This window comes from Cavia porcellus, unplaced genomic scaffold (genome assembly GCF_034190915.1).
Source record: "Cavia porcellus strain 051 isolate PalLab524CR breed Dunkin Hartley unplaced genomic scaffold, mCavPor4.1 scaffold_10, whole genome shotgun sequence".
NCBI lineage: Eukaryota > Metazoa > Chordata > Mammalia > Rodentia > Caviidae > Cavia > Cavia porcellus.
Window position 1 is genome coordinate 38,146,346 of NW_026947493.1, and position 26,913 is coordinate 38,173,258.

The 26,913-nt window shown below is 44.0% G+C and overlaps 1 protein-coding gene and 2 pseudogenes across 6 annotated transcripts in view; 1 reads left to right on the forward strand and 2 right to left on the reverse strand.

The window, feature by feature from the left end:
* The window catches only part of LOC111754592 (mitochondrial nicotinamide adenine dinucleotide transporter SLC25A51-like), a 53,044-nt pseudogene extending 30,660 nt beyond the window's left edge, over positions 1-22,384 (reverse strand).
* The window catches only part of Flnb (filamin B), a 148,140-nt gene that overhangs the window by 31,214 nt on the left and 90,013 nt on the right, over positions 1-26,913 (forward strand). The window lies entirely within an intron of this gene.
* On the reverse strand, positions 22,754-23,120 carry LOC106025764 (putative ribosomal protein eS26-like; annotated as a pseudogene).

The window sequence follows — 26,913 nt, forward strand, 5'->3', positions numbered from 1 at the left end:
GAAATGAGTTTGTAGGGATGAGCCTGGGTGAAGCGATGTGTCCTGCCACCGTGCTGACTTTCACTAGGTGCGAAAAACAGAGGTGACTGCATTTCCCAGGCCAGTGGCTGGCCTCCAGCATTAGTGTGTGGGAGTGGAGCCGGAAGAAGGAATATGGCTTGCTTAAATGCAGGCCTGAAATTGTGTCAAAGAAAACTTGCATAAAACTCCTTACTGCAGTCACTGTTAGAAATGACCATCCCACCCTTACAGTAGGATAGCAGGATCCCAGAAGAAGAATTTTCAGGACTCCTCAGTAAGAGGCTCAGGAAGACTTCGTTAGGCACTTGAAAACTTAGAGTGTGAGCCATTGCTGTTCAAGTGGTGGAAACTGGGAAAAGGTGGCCTAACTCCCAGAAAGGTACTGGCCCATTTTACAAGTATGAGCTCAGTGTTTATCCTTTTTATTTTTATTTTATTGGTACATTTCAGATATACATAATGTTAACATTCATCATAGGGAGTTTAGACCTATGCATGATATATCTTTTTTCCCGTTCCCCTATGTCTCTTTAATCCCCCTTCCCCCGTTTTGTTTTTCTTTTCCTTTTTTAAACGTGGGTAATCTAAGGTAGGTATTTTTTGGATTCTCTCAACCTGTTCCTTTATTTTAGGATCAGGTTCTTGTCTTTCACTTTCTCAAGCTGATTTACCAACTTTAAGCATTCATGTGGAATTGGGATGTGATGGCTCTCAAAATAAATGAGCCCAACATTTAACAAGGGAACGCTGCAATGGATTGCCCTGGGTGACTCACCGGCTTCCTGAAGTTGCTTGCAGACTTCTTAAAAATACATTTTGTCGCTGTGCTTGGTGGCACACACCTATGATCCCAACACTCAGGAGGCTGAGGCAGGAGGATTGCCATGAGTTCGAGGCCAGTCTGGGCTACATAGTGAGTTCAAGGGCCAGCCTGTATTACAGAGCCAGACTGTGCCTCAAAAAACCAAACTAGGCTGGAGATCTAGCTCAGTGGCACAGCACCAGCCTGACAAGTATGAGGTCATGAGTTTGATCCCTAGTACAAAACAAACAAACCAAACCAAAACAAAAAAAGTACAAATTATGACTTCCTTGTACCCTTTTTTGCATTTATTTTTTCTACTTCAGTAGAGATTGTTTTTTAGTTTTCCTTGTAAGTGTCTCTACTTCCTGCTAGAAAGAATAGGCCAGAGCTTGTAGTCTGGAAAAAATGTATAGGACTTCTTAGTGGGCATGGTGGTGCACGCCTGTAATCCCGCACTTGGGAGGCTGAGGCAAGAAATCGATGTGAGTTTGAGACCAGCCTGGGCTACGAAGTGAGACCAAGGCCAGTCTGAACTGCACAGTGAGACCCTGTCTCAAAAAGACAGAAAAGAAAAACATATAGGACTTATTTAAAAAAGCAGCTTTCGTAAGAGTCATATATCCTGAAATTCAGCTCTTTAAAGGATACATTTTTAAGTGTATTCACACATTTGTGCAAAGTTCAGGACACTTATTCCCTCTGAAATCGCCATACCCTTCCGGCGCTGCTTCCCATTCCTCTCTTTGACCCTGCAGCCACACGATCCCTTCTTGCTCTGCCCTTTCCTGTCCGGCATTTCCGAGAGTGGAGTTCACTGTGCACATAGTCCGATGGGACTGACTTCTCTCATGCAGCAGAATAGTCTCCAAGTTCGTCCATGTTATATTCATGTATGATTCCTCTTCATGGTCAAATGATAGAATGTATAGGGTTTGGAGATAAAGCTTCCAGGTTTATTTTTCATTTGCCTGTAGTTTTTTCTTGGAGTGCCAAGTCTCTACATTTGACATTTAATGAGAGACTTTTTCGGCCTCCTTATACCTAAATTACTGCTGCTTTTCTGAAATGTTTTGACATCTGGGCAGAAAAGTTGGCTTCTGGAAAAAATGATATTCTTGGACCAGATATTTAGCTTAGTGGCATAAGGGCCTGCCTGACAAGCGCAAGGTTGTGAGTTCAATCTCTAGTACCACAAAAAAAAAAAAAAGAATGTTCTTTCTAGCACTGCCAAGAAAATTAATATACACAATTAACACAGATACTTAATAATCAGAGTTTTTTTAAAACAGAGTTTAATGAACATTTTCTTTATTTATTTTTCAAATAAGGACTTGTTTTGAAAATTACCATTTTAGCAGTGATGTAGTTACTTTTTCTGTTCCTCCTGAGTTTATTAGGAATCCTCAGTCCTCCAGATGGTGTGAAAAATTGGTCCTGCAGGCTCTCATAAAGCCTTCCCCTGCCATCTCCAATCATTACTGTTCTGTCACATTGTCTCTAAAAGTTCACATTAAAAAAAAAATTTTTTTTTTAAACCCAAGGTCTTGTGAGTGCCAGGCAAGCCCTTTACCGCTGAGCTGTATCCCCAGCCCCTTTTAATTTTGAGACAGGGTAATGCCACCCGAGTGGTTGGGATTACAAGCTCACCTCATTGCACCTGGCTAGGATCCTGACAGTTTTGAAGAATCTAGACCAGCTGTCTTAAACTTTGGGCACATGCCTGAGGAGGGTCTCCTTCCCTTCCCCTCGGTCTATGTGGATTCTGACTCTGGAGGATAGTGGAGGCCTGAGAACCTGGCTTTCCGGCTGGTTTCGAGGTGATGACAAGGCTATGCACACTTGGAGTAGCTTGGAGTAGTTGTAGAATGTTTTATCCTCTAGATGTCTGTGGCCTCAAGATTAAATGAGTTAAATATTTTTGGTGAGTGGCCTTCCAGAGCTTGTAGATACTTCCTGGAGTAGACCAACAGGCACATCAGGTCAATTTGTCCTGTTATTAAAAATGCTAAGTGCAATTACTTGATCCAAGTGGAATCTGTTAACTGTCTGTTGAAATGGTAGCTTTCTTCTAGTTTAATTATTAGGTAATTTGTAATTATAATTAGTAAGTAGTCATTGAGACTGCATGGCTGTCTTGTTAGTAATTTTCACCCACTGATGAACTTTTTTTAGGTTAAAGAATATCTTGCAATTATAATGCCCTGCTGGTAACATATGTTCCTTATGTAATGAGTAGCTAATTATGTGTAACTTAAAAAAATGTAACTAGTGCTTGACTGATTACCATTCATACTGCTAAACATTGACTTTTATTTCATTTCATTTTTTGTCTTTTTGAGACAGGATCTCACTATTCAGAGCTTACTTTGTAGCCCAGGCTGGTCTCAAACTCACAACATCCTCTTGCCTCAGCCTCCTGAGTGCTGGGATTATAGGTGTGTGCCACCACACCTGGTAAACATTGACTTTTACAGCTTTCCAAATTTTGATGTGTTAAAACCCTATTTTATATGGTTCCTGTGAGATGTGTCTGTGTCCCACAAGCAGGGAAGTATGATGTTTTTAAAGAATCAACTAAGCTCTTTCTAGTGACACATGCTTGCAATACTGGCTGCCCTGGAGGCTGAGTCAGGAGGATTACAAGGTCAGTTGAGACAGTTTTAGTGTGACCCTGACTCAGAATAAAGGCTGAGGGTATGTCTCAGTGGTAGAGTGCCCCTGGGTTCCATCCCAGCAACACCCCCATCAATTAATTTAAAAAGTTTTTGAAATGTCTTAGGGTTATTTGCTAGTACTCTAATTGGGATTGTAACTTATCCCACAAACTTAAGAAAATTACTCAGCAGACGGGCAGTTCTGAGAAGTTACTGTTTTTTTTTTTTTTTTTTTTTTTTTAATTGAAATAAAGACTTGGGTGACCAAGAATGGAGTATTTAGGTATTTCAGAAAAGTGTGCCAGGTGTGGTGGTGCATGCCTATAATCCTAGCACTTGGGAGACTGAGGCAGGAGAATGGATGTGAGTTCAAGGCCAGCCTGAACTGCATAGTGAGACCCTATCTCAAAGAGACCAAAAGCAAAACAAAACCAAACAAAACATATGCTATGTGGGTTTGGGGCTCCAGTGATCTCCCAGCTAATGAAAACCCTAGTAGAGCATTTTCAAGTGAGGGTTCCTTACCTGTAAATGTTGGGGTGCTTGGTAGTCTGGAATCTTAGCCCTGAACCCTTAAGCTTGAGCTTCATCTTGGTGTGTGGAGGAGAAAAGATTCTGGGAGAAGGGTGTCCTTAATTGCAGTCCCTCCTGCTCTGCACAGTGGACTTGGGCAAGTTTCAGAGCCCCAGTTTTCTGGTCCCTGAAATTAGGGTAATAATGGGTCTTGGCCTCCTGAGGAAGGCCTCTTGAAAGTAGGAGGTGACTTTGGGAATGCTTAACATAAGGATTGGTTCACTTGCACTAGACATGTTTGAATGAATTTCTAGCTCCTCTTTTTTCTCTTCCTCTTCCTGTCTTCCTCCTCCTCCTCCTTCTCTTCCTCTTCCCCTTTCCCTGCTTTGTCTTCATCTTCTTCATCTTCTTCACAGGATCTCACTATATGTAGTGCAGGCAGCTGGCTTTGAACTCACTTATGTAGCCAGGCTGGCCTCCAACTTAGAGATCTCCTGCCTCAGCCTTCCGAGTGCTGGGATTATGGGCATGCGCCATGATGCCCAGCTTCCTTTTCCTTTTGAATGAATTTCTCACACATGCTAAGATCATGCCCAACTATCTATTGACCTATACCCAACCCCCAATTTCTAGTTCTTAAAACAGTATCTTAGACCAGTTTAAAACCTGTAACTACATAGCATATTTGATGTTTTTTTCAAGCACTTGTGCTTTTGATTTTATCCCTGTTAAATCAACAAATGAGTGTTAGCTTGTATTAGAGACTCTGTATGTTTTGGTTTATTGAGGTAATTTAAGAACTGAAATTTCTAAAATAGATACTATTATGTGCCCAGCGTGCTGGTGTCAGTGGGAAATGAGTAAGTGGGTTACATTAGCCCCACTTTTGGCAGCATTGTTATTCTGGAAGTAAGCCTAATTGGGGAGCTTGATTCTGCACCTATCCCTGAGCTCCTGTTTTGTGCTGGCACTTTTCCAGTTCGGGGTCTGCACACGTGACTCAGAATCCTGGTGGTCGATTACCCTTGTTTCTATGTAGGGCCAAGATATTCCCCCTAACAATCAGTACAGTGTCTGGAGGCCTGTGGGTTTTCTTGCATAAATCACGTTGAAAGTGCATTACTTCTAGTTTTTGCATCTGTAAGACGGAATAAGGATATTTATAAAGCAGAGTGGAATTCTGGATTTGTGTTGCAGTGTCCCTGCCACCTCGATTTCTTAGTGATTGCAGTTCCACATAATTCAGCAGCTCCTAGCTTTTTTCCTAGATATAACCTAGTGTGTATTTTTCTGTGTACACAATACATAGACACACACATACAGTATGCTGGGCCAACTGCATGCTGACTGAGTGCTCTCCCACTGAGCTACATCCCCAGCACTGTTTATTTTGTTGGTAGAACGTTTGTTGTAATATGTAATTGACAGTTTAGGAAATCACATAAGCCAGACAAAAGGCTAAAGATTCACATGTGTTCCCACCAGAATTGCCAGAGAAAACACAGTTCAATTTGAATTTCAGATAAACAATGAATAACTTTCTAAATGTAAGTATGCCCCAGGTCTTGCTCTAACAAATCCTTGCGTGGGACATACATACACTAAGTAATTATTTGTTGTTTTTTCCAAGTTAATACTTAACTAGCCACCTTGTATTTTTATTGACAAAATCTAGCTACCCGAGGTCCCACTGGCAGCCGGTTAGTGGCCCCTACTGTGCAGCTCTCCAGGGGGTGGTGCCTGCAGCTGCAGGAGATCCCTGAGGGCCTGAGTACAGAGGCTGTGCTTTGGGTGGGTGGGTGGGGGGAGGGAGAGGAGGTGGAGGAAGGGTGGGGGAGGGCGGCGAGGAGTGGAGGGGGCACAGATTAGCAATTAGCTGAACATGACCTCATCCAGGAGGAATTCGTGCTTGCTAGGTATTAGTAGAGGTTTAGGCTCTTGGGAGCCATTGTCAGGAGCTTGTCAGTGATGTCATCAGCTGGAAAAGCCAGCTTCCAAGCCTCAGGAAAAAGCTCCAAAGCCAGAGCTCCAGTTTTGGTAATAAATGTGAACAGAGTTTCACAGGTGGGGCGTGGAGGAATTTATTATGACAGGAAGCCTGATGGAGTCTCCCTCCCTCTTGCCTGCAGCTCCCAGTTAGCTTTCTGAGTTCTGATGAGCAACCAGAAGCTTCTGATGTGGCCTGCAATTACACTGCCGGCCCAGGGCCCTGGAGAAATTGGCTCATCTCAGAGAACCTCCAGGAGCTGCACGGGGTTCAGCTGGGCAGGGGGACACAGAGGCATGTGGAAGTTGTTCCTTGCGCTGCTCAGGATAGTCCTAGAGAATTCACACTTTGGGATCATCCGGGTCCTTGCCACCTCACATCTCCCCTTTTACTGTGAAAGGCTCTTGGGTTGGAGTGGGGGAGTCCTCTGGATTAGTAGACATTCCCTAAACCCTTATTTACCTGGTGAGCTGGAAGAAGTACAACAAGCTTCCAAATCTCTTCCCATTTTGGAAGGTAACTTGCTGGGTCTATGGGGGCTTCAGACGAGAGCGCGACCTGATGTAACTAGTAGTGACAGCTTTGTTACCACTTTACTTTCTTTAAGCTTCTCACACCATTTCAGTAAAGGAGGGATTCCAGGGCTGGGGGTTCTCGTTGTCGTTTAGGGTTCTCTGAGCCTGCTGGAGGTTACATTTGGGATTTCAGCCCAGCATTTCTGCTGGTGATGTAGTCCTCACTGCCTGCAGGAGATCCTTGGCCTCCCTAGGACTCCATGATATGCTGGAGGCTTGGAGCTGAGTCTGAAGTAGTGGCCTTCCCATCTGCCTTGCAGCCTCAGCTTAGGATTCAGAATGTTGTTCCTGACATGGACACCTGAGACAGACTCCCCCATGTCCTTGTTCTTCCACGGTACTCACTGCCATGTGGGCAGAAGTTTAGCCTGTTTTGACATCTTTAAATCTCTATACCCATTGTGGATGAAATGCTTAGCAGGGCACACAGGTAAGAAATTGTTGCCCTGTGAATGACTAATATTGACGAAGTGAATGAACTCTTAGGAGAATGTATGTTTTCAAAAGATTTGAGCCTAGCCCAACATAGTGACATAGGCTTACAATTCCCAGCACTTGGGAGGTAGAGACAGGGCAATCGATAGCTCAAGGCCAATCTGGACTGCAGACTCACCATCCCTGCCTGTTCATCAGAGTTTCAGACTTTCTACCTTTGTCTAAATTCCAGGCTTTAAAAAGTACAAAGCCAGGGCATCGTGGTACATGCCTGTAATCCTAGCACTCTGGGAGGATGAAGCAGGAGGATTGCAATTTCAAGTACAGCCTGGAAAATTTAGGAAAACCCTGCCCCAAAATGAAAAGGGCTGGATTTCTCTCCCCCATACCTCCCTCTTTCTCTCCACCCAATCCAAATATACTTTTAGATATTTTTTCCCCAAAGGGAAAGAGCTTCTGTTAAGACCTTGACTATAACTAGATAAGTAGTGTTACACAGAAAGCCAGTCATATTGAAATATAGTTACAAGAAATAAACTTTTGGAATATAGTAATAAATGTACATCTATCTTAAATTTTGGCGGCAGAGGCCGGGGGGACGGGGATTGAACTCAGGACAGTGCACTTGCCAGGCAGGCACTTATGCTGCTGAACTAAATTCCCCAGCTCGATATAGTAAATGTTTAATACTGAGATTGAGTAGTGATTCTAATCATTACCATAGTTTTGATGTAGTAATGGCATAGGAAATATTTCAAGCTGTCACTAACACTACTGTGATGGGAAAGGATATGATTTCATTGGTGGCAAAACCACAGGTGCTGCTGATACACCTGTGTCCTGTGGTCTTTGTGGTTTTTTTTTTTTTTTTTTTTTTGAGACAGGATCTCAAAAAAGGCTAGCCTTAAACTCACAGCATTCCTCATGTCTCAGCCTCTTGAGTGTTGTGATTACAGGCATGTGCCAGTATGCCAGGCTCAGCCTTTGTTCCTAATGGAAAGACACACCGAGTTTTAATTGACTAGGGAATACTGAATACCACGGTTTGACTTTTTTCCTGTTTGGAGTCTAGACTGTCCTGCCTCCTGTTCCTGCAAGAACCCCTGATGTGTAGGTAGTCTCCTTCCTAGGCATGGTGGGGCAGGGAGGGTGGAGGCTGGTCTTAAGACATGTCATGGCATTTAGCTTCATCCTAGATCTCATGGCAAGTTAGACTTCTCCGTGCTAGGGCTGTTCACATAGTTACAAAACACAGGGCCAAAGAGAAGGGACCCTTGGTGGAGGCTGCATGTTGATGGGTGACCCAGAGGGCCAGAGCACCACGGGCTCAGGAGCAAGGGTGACTTAAGAGAGGAAACAGGCTGGTGGAACTGAGGAGCTTCAGCTGGTGCTCTGCCAGCAGTTGGAGCACAGGAGTTCCTCTGGAGGAGGACCAGGCAGGCTGGGAAGGCTGTCCTCTGAAAGTCTGTGGCTTTGTCTGAGATGTTGGGGTGTGTGAAGACTCAGGACCCAGAGCTTAGTGTACAAAATACAATCAAACACACCTGTCTTTCCCATTTAAAAAGAAAAGAAAAGGAACTTTTGTTTTTTTTTGGGAGACAGGGTCTCACTATGTAGTGCAGGCTGGCCTCAAACTCTTGGTGGCCCTCTTGCCTTAACCTCCTAAGTACTGGGATTACAGGCTTGTGCCACCATGCCTGGCCTGAAAGACTTTTTTAAAAAATTGTTTTGCATGCTGAGCATGGTGGTACTGTACATGTTTATAATCCCAGCACTCAGCAATTTGAGATCAGTGTGGGCTACATAGTGGAGTACAGGGTGACAGGAAAAAAAGGATTTTGTTTTTGTTTTATTTTGAGACAGTCTTGCCACATAGTTTAGACTAGTCTTTAATTTACTAAGTAGCCTAGGCTGGCCTTAACTCCTAGTGAGCCTCTCCTGTCTCAGCCTCCTGAATGCTGGGATCACAGGTGTGTGCTACCATGCTTGGCTTCCTTTTTTTGTTTGTTTGTTTTGCATTTTATTTTTTGGCTATGGCTAATTTAATTTATAGTTGATTGTGATTGCTTAATAATCTTAACATGTACCTAGAAATTCTTGAGATGTGAAACACAAACCTATAACTCATTTTCAAAAGCAATAAAATTTCTGTGAATATTAAAACAGTAATCAGTAAAAGACAGTGGTTTGCATATATTAAAAGTTTTTTTTAGTTTCTGTTTGTCTTAGTTTTGTACATGTCTTCTTCTAGTGCATGCATTCAGGATGCTTTGAAGGTCTCTGAGAGACTCCCTGGGTGTGAGGACCCAGAGACCTGAGGGGCCTGGGGCGTGGGGTGGCCCTGCTGTCTTCAGGGGCCTTAGGAGAGTTCTGTGCTGTGCCTGCGGCAGGCCGGGGCAGAGTAGCCTTGGTGGGACAGGATGCGCAAGGCAAAGTCCATTTTGGTTTATGGCTGGAATGGTTGGTGATTGGGTGGCTGGTGTTTGGTGGTTATTTTTTGATCAATATGGATGGTTGGTTGATTGTGATTGTGGTTTGGTTGGCTTGTTATGGGTGGATGTTTAAGAGTCAGTGGTTGTTTAGTTGGGCTCTGTGTAACTAACTGGTTGGTTGACTGGGCGCCCGGTGGTGGTAGATTCTTTTCTCCTCCCCTACATTCCTTTTATTTGTTCCCATTATGTGGTGGGGACCGTAATAGATGCTAGAATCCCGGTGATGCTACAGACATCTGGCCTTGTCTCTGTGGTACAGTTGACTGCATCTTAGGTCACATCCGGGTTGCAAGGCTCATTGCCATTATTGTTGTGCTTAGAAGTATTAAATTCTTAAATAGCACCAGACCAGGAATACCTCTGCTTGGATATGTTTCATTTATTAAATAAATAATTCAGACTACCCTTTTTCCTTTTTTTTTTTTGGCAGTACCGGGGATCAAACTCATGACCTCGCGCTTGCGAGGCAGGCGCTCATGCCGCTGAGCTAAATCCCCAGCCCTTCTTTCTTTTTTTGAGACAGGGTCTTGCTATGTAGCTCAGGCTGGTCTTAAAATCGCTATGTAGCCCATACCGGCCTCAAACTTGCTCCAGCCTCCCAAGTGCTGGGATTGCAAGCATGCACCATCTTGCCCAACTCAATTCATACTAAACTTTAATACTAAGTTCTCTTCTCTCCCCTGCACAGGAATTTAGAGCTAAGTGGCAGTTTTGGGTGGAAGTTCTGGAGTTTTCTTCTGGTCACATAAATTGGTATTCCAGTTGCTCACATCAGGATGACTTCTTTTCTTTCTATCCAAATCACTGGGTTCCATCTCTGCCTCTTCCCACTTTGGCAGTATGTTGTCTAGAGAGAAAGATTTTGACATTAGAAGCTCTAAAAGCAAACCTTGGGAGAGGGAGAGTCTGGTTTTGGCCTGAATTCCTTTAAATCGTTGCCTCTTTAAGAATTACTGTTCACACTGCACAGTACTGTATGATGTTTCTTAGTGTGGGTTTTTGAGTTGGTTGTTGGTTATTACCAGTTTCATGAGCACTGGGCAAAGGAGTGTACAGAAGGATGTGCTTCCCTTTAGTATTCTTAATTAGGAAATAGTGCCTTTCTCTGTCCTTTGTCTGCAGAACTTTTGGATTCCAAACAGGGATGTAATTTCTTAATCACTGCCTTAGAAACAGTTACAAGTTAGAGAAAGAAGCTACAATTCTTTGTTTCCTATGTCTCTCTTACCCCACTCCTACCAGGCTTAGAAAATATAATCTCCCAGATTCTGGGAGTATTTGGGAGAAGTGTTTGGGAAGGATCTAAAGAGCAGTTTAAGGTAGAATCCTTTAAAGTGTATTCTGCAGAATATTAGTCTTCTTTGAAATAGAATTTTAAAAATTTCCCTAGTCCAATAATGCTTGGAAAATTGACATGCCCAGTCCTTCCTTGGAATTATCCATGTACATTTGCATATTAAAAGCTCCTAGAAGTCCTGCCACAGTTTAAAAATTATGCAACATGCAAGCCTGGCAGAGACAGGAGGATCACTTGGTCCAGGAGTTCAGGGCCACTACGAGCAGCAGCGTAGTGAGGCTCTTAAAAAAATTCTTCCTAATCTAGTGCATCTGCAGTTACTTTGTCACAGAGACCTTTGGTCTGGGAAGACCAGTAAACATGTAGCACACCCTCTCAAAAACAGAATTCTTGATGACATTTGGGTTAGGCAGGCAACATTTAAAATTTGTAAAGATATTTTCATGTGTGTCTGAAAAATGCAGCTATGTGTCAAAGCTATGATTTCATAGACATAATTGCTTAAGATCTAGAGACAGAAAAAAATGAGTTGATTTAAGGAAAACACTAGTCGATGGCCCATATGGCCAGAGCTTAGGGCTGGCTTCCTGTGTGGCCTAGAGTTGCTGGACAAATGCCCCTCACAGCCACCTTGAGACTAAGGGGTTCTGAGCTGTGGACTCTGGCAGAGTCGAGGCAGCTTCTGGCTCAGGGGCAGACCATCAGTAGACCATCAGTGAGGAGCTCGCTGGTGGTAGAGAGTCGTGGAGTGTGCATGTGGCCTTGGGTGGGGGCAGCAGCTGCTGCTTGGGCCAATGCTGTTGTGTTAATCATGCGGCCCTTGTTTGCCCTGCAGTTGGACAGTGTGCCTCAGGAATGTGAGAGTGTGCCCCTCTAAGCTGCAAGGCTGAACTGCCGTGGGTTTAGTCTGTTTGTCTTATTGCCATGGCCGTTTATCGTGGAACAGTTAAGGGGCACAATGATAAATCTCTTTTAGGAGGATGATGTAACCCTCAGCATTTATTTTCCTCCTTTGCTTTTCATGACTTTTGAAGCATTTGTGACACGATCATGTCCATGTATGGGTCTCTTTCTTTGTGTGGCTGTTCCAGAATCTAAGGCAGAATGGTCAACAGCAGATTTTTGGGGCTGAGGGCTTGAGTTCAGATCCTTGCTGCACTGCTTAGATTTAGTTTACTCGTTCATCAGTTTTTATAAGTCTGGAAAATGGAGCTAACAAAAATACCTCGTAAAGCAGTGGTGAAAATTGAGGCTGGACCTCTGCCTCGTGCAGAGTGTCCTTAGGGTGCCAGGGAAGGGGTTGGGAGGGCCTGGGAATGTGGGTTATTGCTTTTGTCCTTGGCTCAAAAACAGCCTGAAGGCATCCAGCTGGCACTGGTATGGGGATGCAGCCCTTGCCATCTTCCGTCCTCCAGGCCGCTGTTTGGAATGGGCAAAGGTCATCTCCTGAGACCTGTGTCTGTTTGTCCAGGGTGTGTAATGAGGAATGAGAATGGCCTGACCGCTGTAGTCCCTGAGCAAAGATCCTCAAAGACAACCCAGGAAGTGTGCAACACATCTGAGTGTTCATTTATGGATAGGGAACTTCACACACAGTGGAAGTCACATGGGGTGCAGGGCAAGGGGCCACCCCTTCCTCCTGGGATAGTTGGGGAGCTGATCTTACCTCTTCTGAAAGCTCCTGAACATATAGACGAACCCATTATACAGCACCCCCATCACTTTCCTAAACACAAACTTGCCAAACGGCTTGCTTTCGTCACTGGGGGAAGGCTGCCGACTCACTTGGCCACATTAGTGCCTGCAGATCCCAACAAGCAATTTTGTTAGAATAACTAGCTCCTTAACATGTGTGCTATGTTTCTATTTTGGGGATGATATGTGTCAGCATTTATAATAAAAGGAATAAATATATTCTAAAATTTAAAAATTCAAACAAACCAGAAGCAGATAACAAATGAAAACCCATCTCCTGCCAAGGGTTTGAGGACACTGGTGTGCTGCTCCCAGGCCTTCTGCTCAGCTGCAGAGCTGTACATCTCCCCAAAAGCACTGCGTGATCCGCGCTTTCCTGCAGATTTCCCTCTTCCCCTGTGAAGTACGGCACAATGCCTGTTCCTATCGGAACAAACACAGCCCTCTTATGGTTTCCACAAACAGCTTGGTCTCTCCCGTGAATGTGAAGTTTATGTGACTACGTGGAGTGGGAGTATTCATGTTGTATTCTCTGCATTGTATTGTTATGAACTGTTTTAATGATTAAATCACTTTAATACCAAAACCCCCTCCGCCTCCCATTCGGAAAAGAAATCACCTTAGAGGACTTTGCTTGTATACTTCATGCTTTGCGTTAAATTTATGGACCTCACATTGAATTTTCTGTCAGCAGTGGCCTAGCCTGTCCCCTGCAGACTGCTCAGGAATCTGCTGGAGGAGTCTGGGGTGGCCTGCAGATTTTATTTAGCAAACTGCCAGTTCATTCAGCAGTGCATGGAGCAGAGAACATCTTGATTCTATCAGCCTTAATCCTGGGGCCCTTGGGCCAGCTCTCGGGTCATTAGCAGATGGAATGCTTGGCAGTGTTGGGGGGCTGGGTTCTGGGGCTCTTGGCTCTCAAAAGCCTCAGCTCAGAATGGGGTCCACGAAGTCTTCTACAGTGCTCATAAGGCACCATTGGTCCTCAAACTTGTATTCATATTATTATAATAATAAAAGTAATAGCATAGAGATGGAGGAGAGGAGGAAAGATTAAAAAAAAGGATTCACAGAAAAAAATGGAAATGGAGCTTTTTCAAATGGGAAGGAGAGTAACAGTTGGAGGAAATAAGAATGAGTAGGAAGGAAACAAAAAAAGAATTAACATGTGTGCATTTGCGGACTCCCTATGATAAGTATAATCATGATGTGTTGCAAATGTGCTAATAGAAATACATTAATAACAACAAACATCTAAAAATAATAGTCTGTATAGCCCCTGTCGATATAGTTGGAACTGCCTCAGGCAGACACTACCTGCTCTGCCATGTGCCGTCCCAGTGGCTTGGTGAGGCCCGTGTTGTCCTCATTTTACATGTGAGGAGATGAGCCATGCCCAGCCCCTGACCCTCATGTCCCCAGTCTGACCCCTCCCCCCATGCTGGGAGGGGGCCAGTTCTGGGTTGACACTCCTTGCAGGGAGCTCCGTTGGGACTGGGTAGGATGTGTATTCAGAGGCTCCTGCATGTCATCATGGCTAGAAAACTCTAAATTCAACCAAGCCAAGTACAGGGAGGGGAAGCAGCCTGAAAGAGTCCATATAGAGACACTTACATGGAGTCAAGAATTCTTCCCTCCGACTGCATCCTCTTTCTGTTGGTGGCAGAGAGAGCCAAGGGGTATACATTATTTGAATTTTCTGGAGTTTGATTTCCATTCAGGACTTTAAGTGGAGAGTTTTGTTCCTTTTATGACTTCACATTTGCTGGGCGGCCGCCATCTCTGTAACGATCTCGTGTGAGTCGTGTAACAAGAGGCGAGTAACAGGGGAACGTGCGATCTGACCTCTCCCCTTTCCGACAAGGAGGCCACCCGATCTGCTCTGTTACAGCACCGACTTTTACAAGTGTGCAGTGGAAAGGACGAGTACCTGCCCTATTCATCATTTCTGCTATTTTTATTTAACTCAAAATTGTAGGAAGAAAAGACTCCCATTCTCCTATAACCTAGCATGAGTGACAGAAAGCCACTGGAAGTTTCTTTTTTTTTGTCCTTTATATAAGGCCTTCTGTGTTTGTCATGTGGACACATACCCATTTTTGTTGTAATAATGTCACCATCTCTTTGTGAGCATTTTAGAGCCAATTTAATCTATTTAAGAATATAATTTGTTGGGGGCTGGAGATTTAGCTCAGCGGCATAAGCGCCTGCCTTGCAAGCAGGCAGTCGTGAGTTCGATCCCTGGTACTGATAAAAACGAAAAAGACAAAAAAAAAAAAAAAAAAAGAATATAATTTGTGTCAGGCATCATGGCATATGCTTGTGATCCCAGCACTCCTGTAATCCCAGCACTCTGAGGCAAGAGAATCATGAATTCAAGCCCAGCACAGGTAATTTGGCAAGTCTCATTGTCAAAATAAAAAATAAAACTGACAAAGGTCTGAGAATGTAGCTCAATGTAAAGGTGCCGAGTTCAACTGCTGGTGTAAAAGAATAAAAAGGTATAATTTGCATCCAGCACGGGGCCTGGCACTCAGTAGGCAGTAAAGACAAATCTGTTGAGTACAAGAACAAGAACATGAGTAGAAGAGCTGCTTTGGTGGGACATGGTGTAGTTTGAGCACTTGGAAGGCTGAAGCACGATGATTCCTGAGTTCAACCTGAATTAATATAGCGAGATCCTGCCCCCTCACCCTGCCCCATGCTGAAAAATAAATTTAAAAAAGAACAAATTGAGCTTGCAGGGATACCAGCAACCTAATTCCTAGTTTCCAGAGAAACAACAGGCTGGTGAATCGAGTTCCTAAGGCAGAGCTGCATCTTCTGCAAGGAGCTGACTGAGGATGGTTCCTCGGCCTGCCTGGAGACCTTAGGCAGAGGAACCCGGTTCTGAGGCTCTGACTCCTGTTCGCGCCTTTGTGCTGTCCCCATACGCGTGTGCCTCCGCCTCTTCTCCTTCAGCCTGTGGCCAGGCAGGTGTGACTCCCGGGCCCTCCTTGGGTGACAGACTCTCGGCTCACCTCCCACACTCTGTGCCTCACACTGTGGGACAGTCCCCAGCCTCCTGGTCTAAGGGATGAGTTAATGACTGCACTCATTTCCCAGACCTGCTGTGACATAATGTAGATTCAGGCATGCAGCCAAGAGGGAGGTTTTGGGCTCTGGTTAAGAAACAGTATCTTGGCTTTCATTAAATGTCACTTTGGGATTCACCTCTGCAGGCCTCCGTTACGTCATTTGTAAAATGGAATCAACCAAGGACGTCCCCCTCACAGTGTCAGTGTGGTGGTTGTAGATGGGATGCAAGTGCCCAGGGAGAGGCTGGAGGAGAGACGACGAGGAGGCCATGCTTTAGTCTCTGCCCTCCACCCCTACCTCAAGGACTCCCTGTGGGCTGCTTGCCCTGGCCCCTGCCCAGCTGGGCCCCAGCTTGGTTTGGTTCCCAGGGAAGAGAGCTCCTTTTCAGGGGAGGTGGTCTCTGCAGGTCAGCTGGACTGGTGTTAGCAGGGCACGAGGACCTCCTTCACAGCCAGCCGTTGTTGTTGCAGCTGGCCACGTTCTCAGAATGCTGGGTGCAGGAGCTGGGAGCCAGGGTCTGATGACTGTCATCTGTGAGTTCCTGCTGGGGTGAGCCTGAGCTTCCAGTGGCTGGCCACTGGTTCCTCAACATGTACTCGTGCTGAGGAGTCCCTGGGGGCCTTCCCTTGTTTGTTACCCAATAGAACTGGTGGCAGCAACAGAATGAGTTTGTGTAGGGACCTACAGGTTTGAGGCCGTAGCCTTTAGTTAGTTTATTTTATTTTTTGGTTTTTATTTTCACAGTCTCACTATGTAATGCAGGCCGGCCTTGAACTTCCATATGGAGTCCAGGTTGTCCTGGGACTCACAGTGATCCTCCTGCCTCAGCCTCCCAAGTGCTGGGATAATAGGCATGCACCACCAAACCCGGCATCAAAGCCTTTATTGATTGATTGATTGATTGATAGCTATAGTGGGCATTGAACCCAGAATGTTTGCACTGAACTTTTATGTTTTATTTTGAGGCATGGTGTCATTATGTTGCTAAATTGGGTAGGCTGAATTTGAACTTGTGATCTTCCTATTTCAGCCTTCTGGGGTTACTGGCATGTTCAGTTCAAAACCTACTTTTATAGTGTACTGCTTTGCCTATTTTAGAGTGTCCTCTCCCTTTTTAACTTTTCTGATCAGGTTATTCTTCATTCTAATCTTTTCTTCCCCTTCCCCTCCCCCCTCCCCGTTTTCCTTCTCCTCATCTTCCTCCTTCTTGTTTTTGTTTTTGATAAATGGGACTCAAACTCATGACCTCAGGCTTGCCAGGCAGGTGCTTATGCAGCTTAGCTAAATCCCTGGCTCTATAGTGCAGTTCTTAAAAGTGATTAAATAATGTTTCAAAAGTAGCATTGAAAATAAAGCGACTCCTTTTAACCAGGAAATAGGTTGTGTGGGATAAATTGCAAAACAGTACACAAGCATAGGTTTATGATTGAAAAGTTCACTAAGCTCTTTGTGCTGAAATAAAGACCATATATTTATGTTTCTTTGTTTGTTTTGGTACTGGGGACTGAACTCTTGACCTCACACTTGCCAGGCAGGCACTTACCCCGCTGAGCTAAATCCACAGCAAACTGGATATTTATTAAATTGATTGTTTCAACTGGTTTCAGGCAGATTGTCCAGTAAGTGAGAGAAAACAGGAGAAATAGTTTGCAAAGTAGAAAATTTGAAGTGTGAGGTTATGCATAAAGAATGTGTTATGAGCCTATAGTAAAAATCTCAAATCAGGGATTTGAGTGTGTTTATTCAGTTTTGTTGCAGAGAACTCTGACCACCACCCCTGTGCCCTTCCCAGGGCAAGTACTGCTACCTTGTACAATGTTTTTTTTTTTTAGATGACTCTCATGCCATATGCTTTGTTCATTGTAGGCACTGGTAATAGATTTTAGCAATCTTTCTTTTCCCTCTGGTATCTGGGATCAAACCTTGGAATGTTCTACCACTGAGCTAAATCCCTAGCCTTTTAAATATATGGCTATATTTAAATATATATTACTATAATGACATTATAGTAACTATATAATTATATTTTAAATAATATTAAAATATATTTTTAAAAATTTAGAACAATGTCTCGCTAAACTGCTTATGCGAGATTCAAATTTGTGCTTCAGCCTCCTTCAGTGCTAGAATTACAGACATGTTCCACCACACCTGGGTTATCTTAGCAGTCTTTTTTTGCTGAGAGCCATGTGTGGACTGAGAGCCCATCTCAACATAGTGCTAACTCTGTGTGTGTGTGTGTGTGTGTGTGTGTGTGTGTAAAGGTTGATAATTGACTTTTAATAATAACTTAAAAAAAAGAAACATACAGAGACCATCATACAACTTGGAGCCATTTAAGCAAGTATTTTTTTTTACACAAAAAGAGAGTATTAAAAACTAAAAGTTATCAGATTTTGAGAGATTGATGTTCAGGTCTTTGATAAGCATTTATTTATACACAAGAAAACAAGTACTTCAATATAAAGGAAAGCAAGGCCGAGAACTACCCTTTCTTCCAGCATCATGTCCTGCTTAGCCTTCCTTTCATGACTGCACAGCCCTCGTCCACACAGCACCAGTATTAGTCCAACAAGATCAGCTTCTGCACAGTAAGCCTTCTGGATCCCATTTCACATATCCTGCCCGCTACTCATTCTTCCCTTACAGGTTTGCACAACCGTATGCTGACATTTATACTCACAGTAGTTAAGCTTGGGAATTTCAGCTATTCAAAGTCACTGATATGTACACAATTCTGTTTTATTGCGCAGGTTGGTGTATAGCAGGTGATTATATAACCAACCATAAGTTAAGATGAATGGTGATTGTTTAGATGAAAAACATCAAGTTTATCCTCACCCACAAGTGAAACAAGGAAGACACAAAGTTACAGTGTAAAGGCTGTGTGAGGTGCAGCCTGCAGGGATCATTTCACTCAAAAAGTGTGTTGAATATAGTATTTCTGGGGCTGGAGATTTAGCTCAGTGACATAAACGCCTGCCAGGCAAGCACAAGTTCATGAGTTTGATCCCTGGTATAAACAACAACAATACAACCAAAAAACCAATGGAATAGTATTTGTGACACTTCTGATGGCATCAGACAGGAAGCATAGGACACGAAATCTGGACTTGTGCTCATGGCTATATCTGTGCCACGCATAGAACGGACCATTTTTAAGATCAGTTTTCCAGTCATTTTTGCCTTAAAAGTTATTACATGCTGATTTACATGGATGGTAAAAACAACAGAATTTCTTACACATTTTGACTTAAAGTTCAGTTAAAACTGTTGGCTACGAACAAGTTCTGAAAAAAAAATTTTTTTTTTTTTGGTCAAATTAAGTCTACTGCATAATACAAAACCTTCTCTGGTAATGTGTTCGTAGTTCGGTCTTCAAAAAAAAGTAAAAAGTAACAAATTCAAGGATAAGTTAAAAACCATTTAAAATATTAATAATTTTTAAAATGCCACATATTCTTTGATGGGGCATATACCAAACCTCCTCTTTACAGTTTTCTCCAAAGTGCTTTATAAGCAAAATCTGTCACCTGCATGGAGTGTAGATAAAAGCAAGACAAAAGCAAACCCGAGAGAACCGAAGGCCCATGCTGTTTGCTCCTGCCTGAGGGCGTGGCCCCAACTCTCCTGGTATGCCCTGGTGCTACACAGGCTTGCAGGTGCTCAGAGTTACATATGTGAGAGGGACCAGGAACCCAGGCACTGTCTCCATTCATTTCTGCAATTCTCTTCAAGTTCTGATTTTCTTCAGCAGGCTAAAGAACACTACTGAAATATTTAGTGTCAACTTCTTGTTTTCTGAAATCCTCACATCTGCACCTTGTCCTCTAATCGGCCGTATCTAGCACAGAATTGTCAAGCAGAGCTGCTATAAAGCTGTTCAGCTCAGTTACTACTTACTAATGCTTAATGTGCTTCCTAACCCTTTTCAGCTGGAGAAAAGATGTTCACTCTGTTGAATCAGCCATAGTGCATTTCAGGTAAACAGCCGTTTGGGGCTGTCTGCCCAGGGAGTAAGCAACCAGCTGAGGCCCTGATTTTTGGGTCTGTATATGTACAGATTCATATGCAGTTACCCAGAAAAATGAAAAAAAAAATGACCCCCCCAAAAAAACCCCCAAAAATAAAAAGTGGAAATTCAAAATCTACCTTTAAAAAGGAAGGGGAATGGCTGCGGCATAACCCAGTGGTAGAGCAATGGCCTAGCATGTGGGTTCAATCCCTGGAACCACAAGAAAAATCTATTTTTTTGTAATATGGCGGGAAGGAATCTTAAGTACATTGATATTCACAGATTTTTTTTTTTTTTTTTTTTTTGTCTTTTTGAAACAGAGTCTCACTATGCAGTTCAGATTGGTCCTGAACTCTTTGTAACCCAGGTTGGTCTTGAACTCCCAACCATCCTCCTGCCTCAGCCTCCCAAGTGTTGGGATTATAGGCATGTGCCACCATGTCCGGCTTACAGATAGATTTTTAAAAAGATTCATCCTCTATTTTCCAGAATTTCTTATATTTTATTTGTTATTCAATTGCTGTATGAGTTCATTTCAGCAATCTGGAAAAAATATTTAAATATTCTCTGATTTCATGACAAGCTTTGTCTGTAAGAGGCGAGTAGGCTATCTAGCTACCACTAACCTCTGGAATTCAATGTAGCTCTTCAAATGTTTTTACTTAGGTCAAATGTTCTTAAACTATCCAGCTCTAATGACACAGTGGTGAAACTAGGTTCCCCCAATGTTAAATCCTAGAGGAGACTCCAAGAATAAAATCAAGATGGTTAATACTGTGGGGCAAGAGCTAATCCTGAGCAGTTTCCCCTCTCCCCTTATAACATTTAGAAACCAAAGGGAAAAAACTCAAACCAAACCAAGCAAAAAACAACTGGGATATTAACAGGGGATATAAACTTTACCTCCTAAGGTAAAGTTTTATAAATGTTTTATTTTTTAAAAGTATAGCTGGAAGAAAACAGGATGCTCAAATGTGACAAATTACCACTTACAGAGGAAAGAGCTCCCAAAGCCCTCTGCTAAGTTGGTGCCAAAAATTCAAAGAAAACAAGTTGACAGAATAAGAATATAGTATTTAACAATTTCTTAACAGAATGAAACACCTATAAAAAGATTTGAATCCTCTCATCTTTTGGCTGAAGTCAGTAAAATTAACATAAGGATGTTTTGAAAGGGCTTAAGGTCAGGTTCAGAATTAGACAAGAAACTTCCAGAGGTGGAAAGCAAAATTAGAAATTTCTTTGGCTGCGTGATTCCATCTATCTCATCTAAACAGAAAATAGTTTGGGTTATGACCATCCCAATAGGTGTTTCATTTCAAAACTGACACCAACAATTTCAGCACGGCCCATTAAACTTGTTTTTTTTTTTTCTCTGTTCTGTTCATGTTCTGCTACATACATGCTTGAGGTTATTGAAGACCACTCTTTGCAACTGTCCCTAAGAGCAGAAGAAATGAAGTGACACAGAAAGCCTGAGAAGTCCCAGGGGCCACGAACTTTCCCCCTGGCTGGTTATGGCCACTTTATGCTTCAACACAGAAGGCTTCAAGGCTGTTTTGGGGAAAAGACTCATATGCTGGCTATTCAGATACCCTGTGAAAGACCATCAGATAGACAGCTGTTCATCAGCAGTTACCTTAAAACTCTTGGATAATAATAAAAAAAATTAAAAACAGAGATGATGAGAAAGGCAAGAACAAAGAACTGAGCTCTGTGATTGCACATCCAATTCCTTCCAAAGATGAGTGTTTACATTGTATGCTAGAAATTGTATTAAAATTATAAGAATTACAATTAAAAAAACCCAACATTTCCTACTGAAACTTTTTTTAAATTCATACTCATGGGAAACGGCTCTGCCCTTAATTCACTGTGGCCTGTACTCAGTGACATCAACTTGTATTGGGGCCAATTTGAGTCAAAGCCAAAATGCATTTTTCTCAGGTCTATTTACATGACACTTCACTGATGCCTTTTTTTGTGTTATCTTTAACAAAAACTCATAAATCACATAATTGTGCCCCAAGAGATTGGGATGGGTGATAATTCAGATGGGCATCCCTGAAGGGATGTGTTGGCTTTCTGTCCCATCCTAGATTGTTTTGAAAACCCTGGAGACAGATTGAAACTCCCCACCAATCTGAGACTATATGAGAGTTTTTATAACATTAACTGCAAAACCCAAGAACTCCAACATGGCATCCAATACATACCCACAGATAAAGTCACTCACCAAATGAGCCCTTGGAATTGTCGCAGTAGGGAGATGATCTTGAATGGGATCCTGAAGGGCTGAAAAAAAGAACATTGCTAAATCCACTACCGAAAAGAGTGGGCACTAAGTCTCACTAATACTCAAATTCCATGACATTTCAGCACCCTGAAGGCCTGGAAGGTGTTTGTCGTGATGTTTGTGGTCTTGAAGCAATGTCTGAACTCTTTCCAGTGGAGTGAAAAATGGCTTCTGTTGTCCCCTCAAGTTTTGCCCGCACATTGTGGTTTGCATATGGAGAAGGCAAGATAAACCCTCATATAGTCCAAATGCAAGTGTCAGGGTAGTTGTTTCCTGCATTAATGGGGGAAAGAGGCCATGATGTTTGAAATCCATCCCACCTCAACTGATGTAGTGAGTGCATCCTGGCCCTGGATCCCATTAAGCTGCTGCTGAAAGAGGACCTTTGAGACCAGAGATGTGAGCTGTGCAGTAGCCACACGAGCAATGCTTCCTTTCACTGACATTGGTGATGTGAGGGGACCGGGCTTGTTTTGAAGATGTTGGATTGGTGGCCTCTTTTCATGAGCTTCAGAATTCATTGTGTTGCTTCTGACTTCTCTTGTTCATGAAAGATTTTTTTAACCTGTACTACCAGCTGAGCCTTGCATTGTAGGGAATGACAGCTTTTTGGTAAGTTTCTCAGTTTTTCCGTTGCTACTGGTCTATTAGACTCTCTCTTCTAGAGTTATTTTAGATACTTGGATTTCCCATGGCCGCAGGCACAGGTGCTGGCCCTGGCCTCATGTCTCCCACCTGCAGGACATACGGCCTGAACCCATGCAGGATTCTCTCTGTCTCTGTCTCTCTCTCTCTCAAGTATAACATCCATTTTTATTACTTCTTTCCCAGGATAAAGAAGTTCTTTCTTCATTCCCTTAATATATGTGCTGCCAAGTGAGCACTCTCACTCAGCTCCATTGAGACTCAGCTCCTTGCACGGGCTTTGGTGGAGGTCGGGGGCAGCATATGTGGGTCCAAATTGGGGAGGAGGCATTTGTTCCTTTTGGGCTTTGTGAGATCGATTCCTGACTACCCTGCATGAATGGCATAACTCACACAGTAATGCAGCTTCACATAGGGCTGGGGAAGCACACAAGTGTCAGCCACACTCGCTTCAGAAACATCCTTGATAGCAGCAGCTAATACTTTGCTTTGGATGACCAACCTAATAGCGTTATCCCCGGACATGCACCAGATGCAACTGCTCTTGCAGTGAATAGGCTGCATGTGGCCGTGGCTCTTTCAGGCATGAGCATTGTTCCTTTTTTTGGTCATCTTAGAAGGGAGGACCTCCAACATGAAAAGGCTGAGTGAACCCCTTAGTAACTGAACTGTGGCATAGTGATGTATAAAACGCCATTCAAACAGCTCCTTCATAATCCTTGAGCAGTTCATGGGAATCAGATGTCCCACCACCCCAGTCTGCCCTTATTTTACTGTGGTCTGTATTTTCCTCTTAACAAGGGAATGAAGCCCTTGTAACTTCAGGTCTTCTAAGCTAAGAACATCTTCTCGTTATGGTTCAATTGCTATAATAAAGAGGTAGGAAAAAAAAATCAAGATGAACTGTAGTGGAAAGAATGTGAAATGTGTTACTTTCTGGCCTTCAGGTTGGCAGGATGCCGAATTCTAAGACCCAGGTTTCTTTTGTCCCCTGGCCTGGCCTTGGGCACTGCAAGTGATGTGCAAGGTTCAGGGGAGAATGCATGGAGGATACCATTCACTGCCCAGGGCCCAGAACCATAGCCTGCTTGGCTCCAGCTCACTGTCCACTGGGAGACAGCCATACCCCTGCATTCTGGAGGAGGCTGGGAGAGACTTGTCTAGCTAGGAGCATGGCTGGGAGGGAAAAAGGGAGGAAGATTTTAGATATGCGTCATGTGGTTGAACATCTCTATCTTTATAGCTCAGGTGAAGGCCCTGAGTTCAATCCCCAGTGCTGTCCAAAAGTAAGGTTCATTGACCTCCCTGACATGTGACCCACTCCTGGGCAGCTGACCAAGATGGATCTTCCTTAACCCAGTTTCAGGAGGATAGGCTGCATCTGTAGTAGATTTGATTTTCACTGAGAAACTGTGGAAATGTCACTTCCTTTCAGTTCAGGTTGCCCTCATTGGGGTGGGCACTTGAAGGCTGGATTCAGCTCTAAAAGAAGGCAGGACAGAGAGGAACTGCAGAGCTGACCTGGGGTGTTGGTGAGCACTGGGTCCCCTGCCAGGTCATCAGAGGGCTGCAGCCAGGGTGACCTTGGAGCTTAGTTGTGTCCTCTGCACTGGGCGCTGCTGCTGTGGGCTCAGCCATGCAGCCTACCGCCTTGTGTCTCAGGTTTCACATGGAAGACAGGGACGGAAGAGTCAAAACGTTAGTGTTGACTGAATGAAAACTGACTGGGAGTCTGCATCTGAGTGAGGGTCTACCATTTGGGTTCGCAGCCATTATGTGTTCATGTTCCAGCATCATCCTGGTGTTCACTAGGGACTGAGGTGCAGAGTGGGAAGTGTAGCCCACATGTCCCCTCCCCAGCTTTCCCTGGCCTGCCTTCAGGACCACATTCCATATTGCTTGTGTGTGATGCGAGGGGGGGGGGGTGGGGAGGTTCAGGATTCTGTCTGAAGAGGCTGCTTGGGTACCTGTTTCTGAGCCAGAATATCTTTGCACTGCCCATACTAGCCTGGAATTTCTGGGCTCAAGCAGTCCTCCTGCTTCAGCCTTCCAAGCAGCTGGGGCTACAGATGCCAGCTTACTTTTTGGAGACATCTATAGCATGCTTCTCTTAGGGTACTGGAGGTGGAGGGGGTGGAGCATGTGGCAGCCTGTCGCCCAGACAGGTGAAGGTGGTCTGCTGTGGGAACAGCAAAAGCTACCTGGTTCCTGAGAGGTGGAGCTGACCCTTTGGGCAGAGAGGCTGATGTGCTGCCATGGTGGTTCTCTGAGTACAGTTGTGGGAGGTAGGTAAATGACAAGGACATATACTGTGAGGGACAGTTAGCAGGGACACTTTTCTAGTTTTGCAGAGTTGGATGTTGTGGGAGAAGAAATGGTGAGTTCCAGGCCAGTGGATTGTGAGCCACGACTCAAGGAATTTGGGGTTCTTTGAAGCCAGGAAGTCAGGAGAAGGCTGAACACCTTGCTTACCTGGGCTACTTGTAGTCTCATATTATTTCTCAGAAAGGTTAGGTGCATGGTCAGCAGTTCTGTTCCTGAGTGCTGTCTGGGAGCCTCAGGCTATGTTGTTTTTGATGTTTTTTTCTGTTTCTCTTTCTTTCACCTTAGGATTGAACCAAGGACCTTCACACTAAAATATCCCTCTCTACCTTTGTATTTTGACTTAGGGTCTCACTAAGTTGCCTAGGCTGGGCTTGAGCTTGTGACCCTCCTGCCTCAGTCTATCAGAGTACTGGGATTCCAGGAGTGCGCCACCACATCTGACTCACAATCTCTTATCTGCTTAGCTTAGCGGCAGCTCTGCAGGGCCCTCAAGCTTTTAGCAAGATGATGATGGGTCAGTGTGTCCACTGGTGACAGGAAAGGAGGACCTTTGAGGCTATGGTCCTGGCTTTCCTAATGAATCACTTGACCCAGAAGTGACAGGTGGAGCAAGAACTATGTGCCTGTTCACGAGGCACTTGGTTTTGTTTCTTCTTTGCACGCAGCACTAGGATGATGGCTTCTAGGCTTCGAGCTGGATGAAAAGCGAGGCTCACAGAGGGGGATGGATTGTTCAAAGTGGCAAAACTAGTTGAGCTGCTTGTTCCAGAACCTGTTCACTCTGCCCCACCTTCTCCCAGAGGGCAGTGGAGCTAAGAGAGAGGGAATAGAGTACATGGCATCCTGTTACCCAAATGGCCAACTTATGGTGCCAACTGAGGGCTTGGTGACAGCTCCCAAGTGCACACACTGTCATTCTTTGTATGAGTCTTGTAGTTACTTTGTGCCTGTTTGTAACTGGACAGCCAGCTGTATTGTAGCCAAAGGATGACCCATTGTCTTTGTCCATGGGAGTGGCCACCCTGTAAACTTGTTAATCACTAATAGCCAGTAAATGGGTGCCAACCTTGGCTTCCAAGAATGCCAGGGATAGTGCACTACTTGGGGCATAGAAGATGGCTATGTGGATCTGGGCTCTCCTGATACAAGAGCAGAGAGAGGAAAGTCTCCTGTCCTCTGGAAAACTGGTCCACCCAGGAGATGCTTCCAAGATGCTGCTGAGAAATCCCTAAAAAACAGCTGGTTTACCCCCTCAGTATCCCTGTTCCATGGAACACTGGTATACAGGACTGGGGAAATAATGTACAGAAATGATGGAAAAATTCCATCCTAGAATTGTAGTTGCTCAAATGAACCTTTTACCTGTTACAAAAAACAAAACAAAACCAACCAACCAAACAAACAGAAAACCCCAAAAAACTACTACCCTCATTTAAAAACAATGCTGAAATCCCAGCACTTGGGAGACTGAGGCAGGAGGATTACCATGAGTTCAAGGCCAGCCTGGGCTATATAATGAGTTCGGGGCCAGCCTGAACTACATAGTGAAACCCTGTATCAAAAAACCAAAACAAACAAATAAAACACTACTTCATCTGTACTCCCAACACTCATGCTGAAGCCAGAGGATTTCTTTGAATTTGAGGGCAGCCTAGACTACATAGTTCAAGGGCACTCTGAACTACTTAGTGAGACTGTATCTTAAAAACAAAATGTCAAAACAACACTGCCTAATTTTTCTTTTTTTTGGTACCCAGGAACTGAACTCATGACCTCACGCTTGCCACGCAGGCACTTAAGCACTGAGCTAAATCCTTGGCCCTTACACTGCTTAATTTTAAGTAGTTTGAGAGAATACGAATGGTTTGAGGGTCGGTATTATACAGAACCAGAAACATTAGGTAGGAATTATATAGTTGGGGTGGGGAAACCCATGGCCAACTTCTCCGTCCACTGAGATCCAGGCAGGTTCTGGGAGGCTGGGCACTGGGTGATTTTATTTCTGAAATGGCTCTCAGGAAGGCCAGGCTTTAGTTTATCTGGCCTTTTCCTCCTTCTGCATTTCTGTTCTTGTTTACTG